Source organism: Apis cerana, linkage group LG8 (genome assembly GCF_029169275.1).
Source record: "Apis cerana isolate GH-2021 linkage group LG8, AcerK_1.0, whole genome shotgun sequence".
In the NCBI taxonomy this organism is placed as follows: Eukaryota; Metazoa; Arthropoda; class Insecta; order Hymenoptera; family Apidae; genus Apis; species Apis cerana.
In genome coordinates this window covers 6657923-6670537 of record NC_083859.1, presented here as the reverse complement: position 1 = coordinate 6670537, position 12615 = coordinate 6657923, and the positions used below count along the sequence as shown (strand labels likewise).

The window sequence follows — 12615 nt, the reverse complement described above, 5'->3', positions numbered from 1 at the left end:
AGTAAAATTTATTTTCTATTTTTATCATAAATAGTATATATTGTATAAGAAATATTCAACCATTTTTATAGTCGTTATATTTTCTTAAATTAACACCGGGATCAATAAAATTAAATTAAAATTAAAAAAGATTAAATTAATTAATTTTGAACAGTCTTAAAAATTTTCTTATTGGATTTCTTGGTGATTCTAATAATAAGTACATTTTGTGTTCCATTTTCATAATTAATAATTGTAATTTGTAATAATTAAAATATTATAATTCACAATAATTGGTACAAATGTACTACACGTACTCGATTCATTCATTCTAATATATTCAATGATATTTTGTTTGACTATTCATGTTTGTTTATAATATATGAATATTTTATAAAAATTTTTATACGGTTTATCAAGAGGAATTTTTGAAAGATTTACAATGATCGCGCGTACAACTAGAACCGTTTTTACAGGACCAATCGTTTGACGTTTTGTTTCACACGCGCGTTTTACGATCGTGCGCGTTTTTGTTGGAATTTTTTCGATCGATCGAATTCAGCCAAAGAAAGAAGCTAGTAATACAATGACGACAAATAGACGAGATTGAGTGTAGTCGTTAATTAATCACGCAGGAACGAGTAATCGGAAGCTAAAAGTTTCCATTTTCCTTCTTGTTCCGCCAATTTAACCCTTTAACGAATCTATGATCACATGATCCTCTTTATTCTATGCATTTGCGGGCCTCAACAGTGCCAATATAAGAACTATTGTATTGAACTATAAAATAAATATTCTTTTTTCTCTATCTTTCTATCCTTTTTGAATGAAAATTTATAAAAATAGATAAGAAATTCTTCCAAAATTATATTAAGTCGAGTTATAATTTTTATTTCTGACGAATCTATCTGATCACATAATGCTTTTTGTTTTATGCAATAGAATTGATATAATGAATAGGATTTGCTTATAATGAATAGGATTATTGGCTGTGAACTTGATCCATTTTTTATTTTTTTACTTAATTATTTATTATGCTTATATATATATATATATATATATATATATTTTATACTTTTAAATAAATAGAAAATTAATTTTTTTCGTATCCATTCGAGATGAATAAAAATAGGTAAAGAATCCTCGAAAAATCTGAGAAAGTATCTGAGAAGTTATATCAAGTTGCACATTCCGTAGTTGCAGGAAACGAGAGTAATCCAGTGTAAATAAGCAAACGAACGGATTTATTCGCGACAGATAACCCAGCCGGGATGGCCCCATCTTAAATAATCTGAAACGCCTGAAGTCCGCCGCTCCATCGCCCTGGAACTTTCTGGGAAAGTTTCAGAACTTCGTTTATTTAAGGGGCTAGAATATCTCAAAAATTTTCCAGACAATTTAATTCAATAATGATCAACGAACTCGGCTCGTTCATCCATCGATGGAACACGTCTTCATCCGACTTGAAAATTCTCCAATTTAAAAAAGAAGAAATTTAAAAATTTTAATATATATATATATATATTAAATTCTGAAGATTAATCGCATAAATTTTATAACTTCGCAATTCATTTTTTATTTTCCATTTTTTCCCATTTTTCTATTAACACGCGTGCCTCTCTCATATGCATGATTTTACTAAGTAAGTTAATGGTTATTAACTGGAATCACGTCAACGTATCAGTATTTTGCATAAATTTGAAAATTATTCTTATATTTATCATATTCTTCAAATTAATATTAAAAAAAAAATGTTTGTAGAAATAACAAACGAGAATTTAATATAAACCAAGAACAGATGAAGATCTTTATACAAAAATTATTTATTTAACGTTATTTTTTTTTTTGTTATCAAAAAAGATGCCATTTTTCATATAGTATCTTTTGTGAATAAAAATTGTAACAATCGATAAGAATATTTTAAATTATATTTCAATTTAATATTTAATTTTCATATTTTTTAAACTATAACGCGTAGTAAAAAAAAAGGGACCACCTTTATTATACGGTATTCTTACAGAGCCTGTCAGAGCCAGGCCTGCCTGCGTACAAACGATGACCACAAAAAACACTAGATTTCTGTCTTTCACACTCTGTGAACGCATCTTTCATCGAGTTTAAGCCGGTGATTTGCCACATCGGTAAGATCTTTGTCGAAGGTTAATAACGACTGCATTACCGACTGATAAAATTGCAATGGAAAATAGCCGAAGATCTCTCGATTTGTCGGATAAAAAGCCTATGTAAACCGTGCTGCCACACGGCATCTACTAGCGCATTAGACTAAAGAATATCGCGATCATAGGGTGATTAATCACTAAGGTGCGGCGTTTAACCGAGATGAGCATCGTAGACTGGCTTTTAAAGGAAAGCATAGGACAAGTTAGATTATCTTCAGAGCTTAGGAACGTATCTTAACATTTTTTATAATTAACCTCTAAACCTAAATAAAATAATTTAATATAACTTCATAATATTCATATCTAAAGACCTAATACCTAAAGAAATAAATAGTTATTCTATAATCTTTCTCATAATTTTTCATAATTAACATTCAAACTGTAAATTTATTCCATTTAATTAAAAACGAATTAACGTTTCTCAAATAAAATTTTACTGGAAATAAAATTTGAATTTGGTGCCTATTTCTATCATGTTATTCTGTGATTATGTTATAATAACATAAAAAGTCAACGTGATGAACTTTGTGAGCATATAATTTTCAATAACAAATTCTGACAATTAAGACAATTATTCGCTATCTTATATATCAAAAAAACTTTTTAAAAAATTTAAAGTGCTTTAAACAAATTCAATTCTAAAGAAAAATAGAATTTTTTTTTCTTTTGAAGCACAGAATTAAAGTCGTTATTTGAACAGAAATAGTTCCAGGCTTTTCAAGGGAAATCTGAGACCAGTGATCAAGTGAGAAATTTGTGTCCGATCAATCATCAAACCGTAGGTGTATCTTTCTCAGCTATCTTCGCTTTATTTATCCGGATCAAGTAGTTCGTCGTTTACTGTCTGACAGCGTCGCTTTGATATCGAAGTTCGGTGCGATCGTCGTTAGTTTGCACGATAAATACGACGCCGCATCGAGAGGTCTGACCAAAGGAAACTGATGCCAACTCTGCCGTGCAAATATTGGCTTCCGTGTAAATGTGCGTACAGACAACGACGATGACATCGCCTTCGTCGACAGATCGGCTCTTCTCTCTGTTTTAGCCACGAATCTCTCACGTTCCGCCTTTTCCCTAAAGCCAGACAAAGAGAAGAGCAAGATGTATTTATGTGAGAACAAACCTGTAAGATGGCTTCCATGTGTTCAGGGAGTAACATCGGAGAATAACGATTAATTCAGATGACAACGGCAATGTAGATGTACCAACTTTCATTCATATCCAAATAGTATTTATATTAGTATAGATTCCTTTATCTTGAAATCATCCACTTTTTTACTATTCTCATTATTTTTTGAGGCTAGCTCATACACTTATGCGTCAAAAACTTTTGTTAATACTTCACGTTACACGAGAATAACCATAACCTAATTAATTATGGAAATAATTAATTGTAAATTATGGAAAGATTAACATAAATATAATAATTCAAATTATATTTTCGAAGATACGGTTAAATTAAATACTTTTCAAAGTTAGTCCTATATACTTATTACACATGAAAACTTCTATCATACTTACTTCGTATTATAGCAGATGGCCAACCTTTCGCGTAAAATTTTCACAGAATTGATATGGGCGAACTTGAACCTAACCTAACTTTCAGCCCTAATCTACCAGTTCCACAATGTTAATCATTTAAAGCAAACTTAACCTGGTATATCGACCAGCTCCCAGAGAAATACGGCCAAGATCAAACTCGACTCCAAAGGAGAAAATGGCGGTCGCGTGAAGATGATCTATATATACAACGCGCACTCGAAGTAACCGGCCACGTAAATTTCTTCATTATAAATTCTTGTCGCGACCTGTTATTAGAGAAATTTATTAGCTTTCCGTAAACACGTTATCGGCGAACTGCGATCTGCAATTAGGGGGAATTTGCATCGCAGAAGCAGCTGCCACCGGTGTATATCGTGATCGAATGCGCACGCACGTCGCGCGTTCAAGAATTCGCGTAGCGATTCGCGTACGACGGGCGAATAATACTTGTCCCTTTGCGCGTCTCGAGAATTTTTTATCTCTCCTTTTTGCCGCTGTCACGCACACCCTCTGTATCCGGTTCGTGTTGTTCTACAGTTGTACCAGGAATACAGGCGGAAACACCAATCCTCGTGGGCGTCGATAAGCCGTGTTTCAATGCGTTACAAAGGCCCTTCTCACACGATGGAAAACCGCGTTCCCATCTTTCATCATTCCTACAGGGCGATTCGCATGTTACTTTTCCCAGGCCGATTGGAAAATGACATGTAGACTACTTCCTGTTTTTGGATGTATCGTCGAATACATCGTGAATGTATTTTAAAACGAATGTATTTTAAAACGAATGTATTTTAAAACGAATGTATTTTAAGAAAAATTATTATTTTAATATTTCTGTAATTATTTTCAGCAGATTTTAAGATTATAAATAAATCCTAGGTTTCTAATTCTTATTGTTTTTTTTTAAAATATTTTTCTAATGACGTAAATTTACGTACGTATGTACGAATCTAGTAATATTCTAGAGATTTTCTTTTATCCTATCCAATTCGTTCGGAACTTTTCGTTAGTTGATTATAACGTTCTAATAGAGAATTCTAGAGAATTTCCCGATTGTGAAAGTTCTGTATCCTTAAAATTTTCTCCCAATTAGGTTTCTATCCTGTAAAATACAAGAAGTGCAGGAAATTGAAATCAAATACCTTGAAACGAAGTGCCGTAATTAAAATTTAATCCAATTGGTTAGGTACCTGTAATCCGACGATACCGGTTGAGGTTTAATGAATCAATTAAGCGACAACGATCAAAAAGTGTAATTTCATTGGTACAACGGTTAAACAAAGTTCCTTCTGGGTCGAGGATGAAACTCCCTACGCTATATTTGCCTCGCATCTCAGGTGAAACTGGTGTTATTACTTGGTCTCCGATGTTATTGTAGGGATTCACGCGAAAACGTAGAGAGAGAGAGAGAGAGAGAGAGAGAGAGAGAGAGAGAGAGAGAGAGAGAGAGAGAGAGAGAGAAAGGAGGGAGAGAAAAAGAAAGAGAGAGAGAGAGTTCGTATTATTATAGGAAAAACATGCTTGCTCTCCTATACTGTCTCTTTGTTATTCCAGATCTTCTTTCTCTTCTGATTTTTCCTTCGAGGAAACTCAATCTCGCGTAAACCACATTATACAGCTTTGTTAACAAAGATTCTGCATCGTATTCAATTTAAATGTTCAATCGTTGTTATCGTATCGAGAAAAATTTTTCGAAATTTTTGAAAGATTTTTGTAATGAAATATAAACGGAACTTAAAACAAAAAAAAATCTTACTAAAGGTGAACATGACAGGAACTAGGATGAGGAGGAAATTAAAGGATAAAAGAAGCGTGTTCATCTTTTGTCGTGTAATATTTTCCGATAAGTAGCGGAAGCATTGAAAGTAAATGTTCGGGAAATGCGGAGGCGAAAAGCGGTGATAAGCGGAGCATGCATCGAGTATCCTAAATCTATCCTGCAAAATCCATCAATGTATAACACTTTACTCCTGGTGATCGAAGTATAGTGTCTATATATATGAAATAAAAATATTTAAATAAAGTTAAAAAGAAGTTATATGTGCTTAACATAAAATATTTTATTCAATGATGGAATAATAAATAGAATAAAAATATTTAAATAAAAACAAGTTATCCGTTATTTATTTAATAGAATATTATTTATTGAATTAAAATTGAAATAAAAGAAATGGAAAAAGAGAAGGAAAAAATGATAGTAAAGAATTATTTATTTATACGATATGAAAAAACAATAAGGTTGGAAATAATCCAAAAACGTAACAGAGTTATCACCATCTCTTTGTAAACTTCTAAAAATATCCAACACTAAAAATATTCCACAAATGTAAAGAAGAAAAATGGATTTCCCTCGTTTCTTTGGTTATTCACGCTTTAAGAGGATACGAGATACGCGCGAGAAAAGTAACAGCGTAGTAATATCTTTCTGGAAGATATACGACATATCTGATACACCGTGGCCAATATACCCAGAAAACTTGGATCATGGGAAGAAAATGATTTTCCCTAGGGATTTTCGCAGTTAGATTCACGTGACCCGGCTAATCGACAGAGCGCACGCTCGCTATTTGAATTATCAAGAGAAAGAGAGAAAGAAAAAAAAAGAAGAGGAAAAAAATGAAAGCTCTCACGATACGAATGATGCTTTGGGTGTGGCTGTTTTTTTTAAGTAGAAAAGGGAAATTCGTCGGCGAGAAAAGAGTTATTGGCCACACTCGTGACCCTTCAACCACACGAATTTTCGACCTGGTCACGCCAGTGTCCAGACCCGTGGCGACAAATAGCTTCCTGCCACGCGAGAACACTATCGGCTCGATAAAAGTGGCTACCTTTCATTAGAACATACATTGAGATACATACTCTTGTGAAAACAATATTTCTATACTATTGCAAAGTGATCAATCGAGTCAACCTGTTACATTGGAACGTATTATCTGAACGAGAATTCGATTGAGAATCACTGATTCTCAATATTTCAATTCTTTCTTCCGTGCTACAGGTGCGCCATTCGCTCGATGTTTTCGTACTAAATAATTATTGTTCGATAGTTTTTTTTTTTAATAATCTTAATTTATTTTTAATTTTGTATATTATAATAATATCTACGAAAAAAGAATTTTGATAAAGAATTTTTTCTTTATAAATAACAAGGAACGTGACGATTCAACTTCGAGATAATCTCATAAAAGATAAAAATATATAGTCAAAAAAATGTCGATATTAATCCATATCACGTAGAGAGAAAATTCTCTTAAACAGACATGATGTTCTTAGTTACAAGATTATGAAAAGACATCAAGTTATTGACAACACTGGTTACCCTTTCCCTTCATAAGAAGCATCAGTGTCCAAGATGGAGTTTGATGAAGTTTCCAGATGAAATTAAGAGATCCCTACCCTCGTATCTACGAAGCTCGCTTAACTTTATCCCGGCAACCATCTTTGGGCCCCTGTTTTCTACGTTAAGTCTCAACAATTCTCCCTCACAATGGCGTGAAGAAAAACAATCAAACTCGAACAGCGGCTCTGAACACGATAAAACCAAGATCATTTCCCCTATATAATAATGAAAATTCCCCGCGCCGTTATCTCATCATTTACCAGCCATCTCATGGAATAGAGGTTAGGTAATTACGAAACATAATTTTCCATTGATAATCATTAGAGGGAGACAACGTTAATGTGGTAGGATAAGTGCACGGTGTCTCGATGCATAGTAATCGATAGGCCCAACGAACTATGATTAACGCGTAAATACTGAATATTTCGTAGAATTGATTACGTTTGATAAAACTGATAATTATACTGATGATTATTTATGTAAATTTATACCATTGCTATTGCCGTTGCACAAGTAAAACTTGGATAAAAATATGCAAAGATGTAAATGAATTAAATTGAATCTAATACATTTTGCAACAGTTTTCATTTATTAAAGGGGAAAAATAAGACAAAAATATTCAGACTATGTATGTATGAATAACGGATTGGGATATAAAATAAATCTAACAATAAAGTATGTATATTCAATAATAAAATTCTATATTCAATAGCTGGAGAAATTACAGATTATATTAAATTATATCGCAAATTATATAAAGAATTTGTAAAAAAAAATATCAATATATTAGTATAAATAAAAATATGAGATTTAATAAAAGTAAATATAAAACACGAAATATTTGGTCAATATTGTACAGATTCAGTAATATATATGATGTTATTTTGACACAATGTTCACCAATTAAAATTATTTTGAACATGCATGCCTGTTGAAAAATTTATATATGTTGATCGCACGTCAAATTAATATTGTGAGGAAAGTTATTGAAGTTTATTGGATTATCTTTAGAAATTCTATGGAATCAAACTTGATTGAAAACTTTTTCGGAATAGCACGATCAGCAAATCACTGACCGACTTTGATTTGAGCGGTACTTTTAGCAACCTAACCTTTTTCATGTGTTGAATAAGAGTTATATAGATTCTACAATGAAGAGAACATAGTTTTCTTTATATAGTCACGAAAAAAATATCCAAATTCAGTATATATATATATATATATATATACACCGTGATTAAAGATTTATCAATATGTTTATTATTCTAGACTTTATAATGTAAATATACATACAATTTATAAAAAAATTGATATTATCATTTTTAATGAATGATTTTTAACACTATTATTTTTAACAAAATAATTATATTTTCATTTTAGATATATCAAATCAACTCTCACTATTTAATTCAAAATCTCATATTAACTTTTTAAATCTTATATAAAAGAAAATATGTTCTATAGGTTAGGTAAGTTATTACAAAATGGAATTATAATTCAAAAAAGATTATATAATATTAATATGAAAAATACAAATATATCAAATACTTATAGCATACACGCAAAATTATAATTAAAAAATTATAATTATTTATATCTATGAAGAAATATTTACATTTTAATATCTGATAATTTTGTCAATTTCAATAACATAAAAAGTACATAACCTTGTATCGTATCATAATAAATCTTATTTAATTTCTTGAAAGAATATCCACTTACTAATTTATAATCGTATCATATCCGTTTTCATCTATTATATTTCTCGCTTTTCTGCAAGTACTGACGATTTTCTCATCTCGGCATAGTACATTCTCTCAAAACATTCACGACAAACCATTAAGACACGGCCAGTGTTTCCAGACAGTAATATTCAACCAATAAAGTGAATAGCGAAAAACTGGGTCTCTTTGATTCTTCATCGATCCATTAGCTGACAACAAGCCCGGTCTTTTCCACCTCGTTCCCGCGATTCCGGCTCACGAGTGCAGAAAAACGTTCGATGCATTCGCGGGTACTACGTCGAAAAGAACGGTAGAATTGGTAGTACGGAGTCGGAGGGTGGGAGAAAAAGCGGAGAACGTCGATTTAGGTGGAGGTGGGGATATTGCAATCCTGACAAAGAAGGAAGGTATTTCTAAAGGTTTCAATGGTCGGTCGGGGAAAAAGGGAGAAAACGTTCGATGGAGGGCGAATCTCGCTACGGCCAGGTATTTCGATATTTGTAGAAAACGAGACAAAAAGGCGGAACCGTATTTAAAAAGCGAACGTCGTCCGCGCTCGCGCGCATTGCCTCGGGATAAATCGTTCCGGGGACAAAGGAACGTTCACAGGCGAAACACGCGTTCTCCCCAATGACAATAATTGCTCTCGTTCCGTACACGATAGCCCCGTTAATGAACGGTAATCGCATCGGCGGAAAAACAATAGCAGCCGGTTTGTAGGTTAGGCGCACGGTTGTCGTAAGTTCTAGTAGTTTTAAACGGAACTAAGTATTCTTTTTTTTTTTTCAGAATTATATCTCCTCACTTTCTTTCTACAATGAAAATATTTTGCACGATATTTTTGAAAACGAGATGTGTGGTTTGTCGACTTACCTGAATAGGAATGTTCTTGAGGTTTTTGAGGTTAAGTATTTTGCTTGTAGTTTTTGGTTACGGCCAGGTACTTCTATTATTCTTAAAATTATGATAAGATTAAATATTTATCGCACATTTGTAAAGATAAATTTATTTGAAATTAAAATTAGTTTTGAATTTATAAATATCTTTGATAAATATATTGGTTGATAGTATTTCATGTTTTGTATTTTGTATTTTAAGTCAATCAAAGAATATAATATTTTTTTCTATTGTTCATATTTATGAATCTTATTTAAATTTAGATTTAACTTGGGCTTGAATTAAATTAGATTTTAATTGAATTAGATTAAAATAAATTTAAATTATATTCTTATAAAACATAGTAATAAGCAATAATAAACGTATAATAATAATATTATAATAATATTAGAAGAAAGTTTTAAGGTAAACAATGTAAAAGAAGAATTTAGATTATATTTAAGTTTCCTTTTCTTTTCTATATATATTTAGTTTTTACATTACGTCACATAATATCAGAACGTATAAGTATATTAAAAGTTTTTGATACTTTACCAACTTCAACATTAGCTAAATTTAGGTTATGTGAATTCTACACCATCATCCAATATAGCTGCTTTTTTATTTCGCACGAAACGATGAAACTATTGTCCTGGATCGAAAATTTGTCGCGTGAGACGATTCTACAACGACGAACACAAATTTCTCGGGCATAGCGAATGCAATTTGCTTCGGCGTCTGATTCCACGTAATCTCAATTGTTTCGAGCGGCGTACATAATTCATTCAACAATGTCCACAAAACGGTGTCACTTCGTCGATGACGGAGTTATTGTTCGCGGGATAATAGATGCCCTACGCTTTTTCCAAATCCCGGAAAATAATTAAGGACTTCGATGAGATAGGAAAATAATGGTGAGAGATCGTTTAAAAACATGTGTCTGGTGAAAAGAAGAAAAGGAGAAAAAAAACCTAACCTATTTAACATATCTTCACATGAATAAAAAATATTTTGAATATTTTTGTATTTTTGTATTAGAATATTCATAATGAGATAGAAGATATACAAATTCATTACTCGAGAATCGTATTCAAATTTGAAATATAGACAAATTATAGTATAAATCTTACTGTAGCATAATCTATAATTATACAATTTTATTATTTTAAAGATTATAATTAAAATTGGAAATTGAATCGAAATTATAATCCATAATCACGTACAGTATTATAATATTTTATAATTATAAATATTTTATAATTTTTTTTATTATAATTATTTTTATTTCATAATTAAAGGGAACCAAATGATATTGAAATTTTTGAGAAAACTTTTGATACATCAAAAATTAAAAAAAATGATATGATTAAGAGAGTCTCTTACGACTTATTAAGTGATCAAAGTATCGTGAGAAAATCGTCAGAGCAAACACATAATCATTTTTTTTTTCTAGAAGGACTTAATTTTTACTTTTTTCTCTCTTTTTTTTTTATTTAATTATATTTAATCTTATAATAACTTTATTGTTAAATCCATCTAATATCTTTAAATTATTTCTTTATTTTTAATGAAGAATAATTATTTTTTACAGATGCATGCATCCAATATGTATTATCTTTCACATGATATTAAATATTAAATTAAAAACAGACAAATTTTTCAAAATGTTTGTCATCTCTCATTAGCTTGCAATGAAATATTTTTGATTTATTTAATGCATACCCTCTAACTGTCACCTGATGGCATGGGGAAAAATATATAGCTGAAAATCACTGGTAATATGTTTTACAATAATACCTAAATGATACTCGACGTTATCGCGTCCGGCCAATGATGATGCATCACCGGGTATTATACTTCTTCTCATTAGCATTAAAACAAACGTTTATTTTATATCCTGGCTTCCGTCTCGTTTTTTGCCAGCAAATATTTACTAGCTTGCGGAATGTTCACTGGTGAAGAATCATCTATTTCCAGGCTTCAGCAAATTTTTAAATCCGAACCATTCTTCTGTTTTTTTAAATTTTCTTTTTACTTTTATTATGTATTGTTTGTTTTTTTCAAGAAAATATGATTTTTTTTAAAACAAATTTTTTACTCTTTTTCCTTTAGAAAATATAATTTCCTCGGAATGGAAAATATTTCAAAATAAAATTAATTAGTGTTATCTAATGTTTTAAAAAATAAAAAATATTTCCAAAAATAAAAGATTTTTAAAAGAATATAAAATATTTTATAAAAATAACTGACAAACGTTTATATCAACTATTTTGATATCAAAACAAAAATTTATTAAATTATATCATATTATTATTTTACTTTAACTGATACTAATGTTTTTTAAATGAGATTTTTAAAGAATTTTTTGTAATTTTATGATATTTGGAGTATATACCAATCATAGTAGTTCGAAAACTATATTTAAAGAGTCTGTAAAAAAAAAAGGTAGAACAATTGTTTAGAGAATAGTTATCTTGAATTCCAGGAAAAACGCTTTCTGTTTGGTACCATGTTTTGGAGGCAGCCTCAATAAGTTTATATGTATAAGACGTAGTCATGACATGAATTCTTAAGAGCGATGCCCCATTTTTAGGTTATGTCCGTAGCAGTTCATAAATAGAGAAGTCAAACCGCGATATAGAAGTCTCTTCCTTATGAATGTTGGTATCAAGAAATATACCTGGCTTTCAAAGACGGCTTTCTTTTATTTAAAGATCTTCCTCGATCTTTAATCTTAACCATCCATACAATCAAAACAGGCTTATTCTTTATTCTTTGTTCTTAATTATTGATGAACAATGCTTATTTATATCTATTCTTGCAATTAAAAGAAAAGAAAATAAATATTTCTATATTATTTTAAAGAATATATCTGTTCGAAAATTAAAATTTTTGAATTATTACAGATCTGTTACAGAAACATGGATAAATTATAAAAAATATCAAAGGAATATTTTATAAGTTATTTATAAAA

General features: G+C 30.6%; 1 protein-coding gene and 2 long non-coding RNA genes across 9 annotated transcripts in view; 1 reads left to right on the top strand and 2 right to left on the bottom strand.

Moving 5' to 3' along the window:
- LOC108001707 (uncharacterized) overlaps positions 1 to 12615 on the bottom strand; it is a 54827-nt gene that overhangs the window by 24392 nt on the left and 17820 nt on the right. The window lies entirely within an intron of this gene.
- LOC133666573 (uncharacterized) lies at positions 1787 to 5705 on the bottom strand. Its single transcript, XR_009830893.1, has 3 exons — positions 4892 to 5705; positions 3681 to 4803; positions 1787 to 3526 (listed from the first exon to the last, which is right to left on the bottom strand). It is a non-coding gene; the product is annotated as an uncharacterized LOC133666573 (long non-coding RNA).
- On the top strand, positions 9108 to 11731 carry LOC133666572 (uncharacterized). 2 transcript variants are annotated; one of them, XR_009830892.1, is made up of 3 exons: positions 9108 to 9485; positions 9555 to 10555; positions 11233 to 11731. It is a non-coding gene; the product is annotated as an uncharacterized LOC133666572 (long non-coding RNA). The 2 variants fall into 2 exon arrangements; XR_009830891.1 differs by having other exon boundaries at positions 9130 to 9485; positions 9555 to 9668.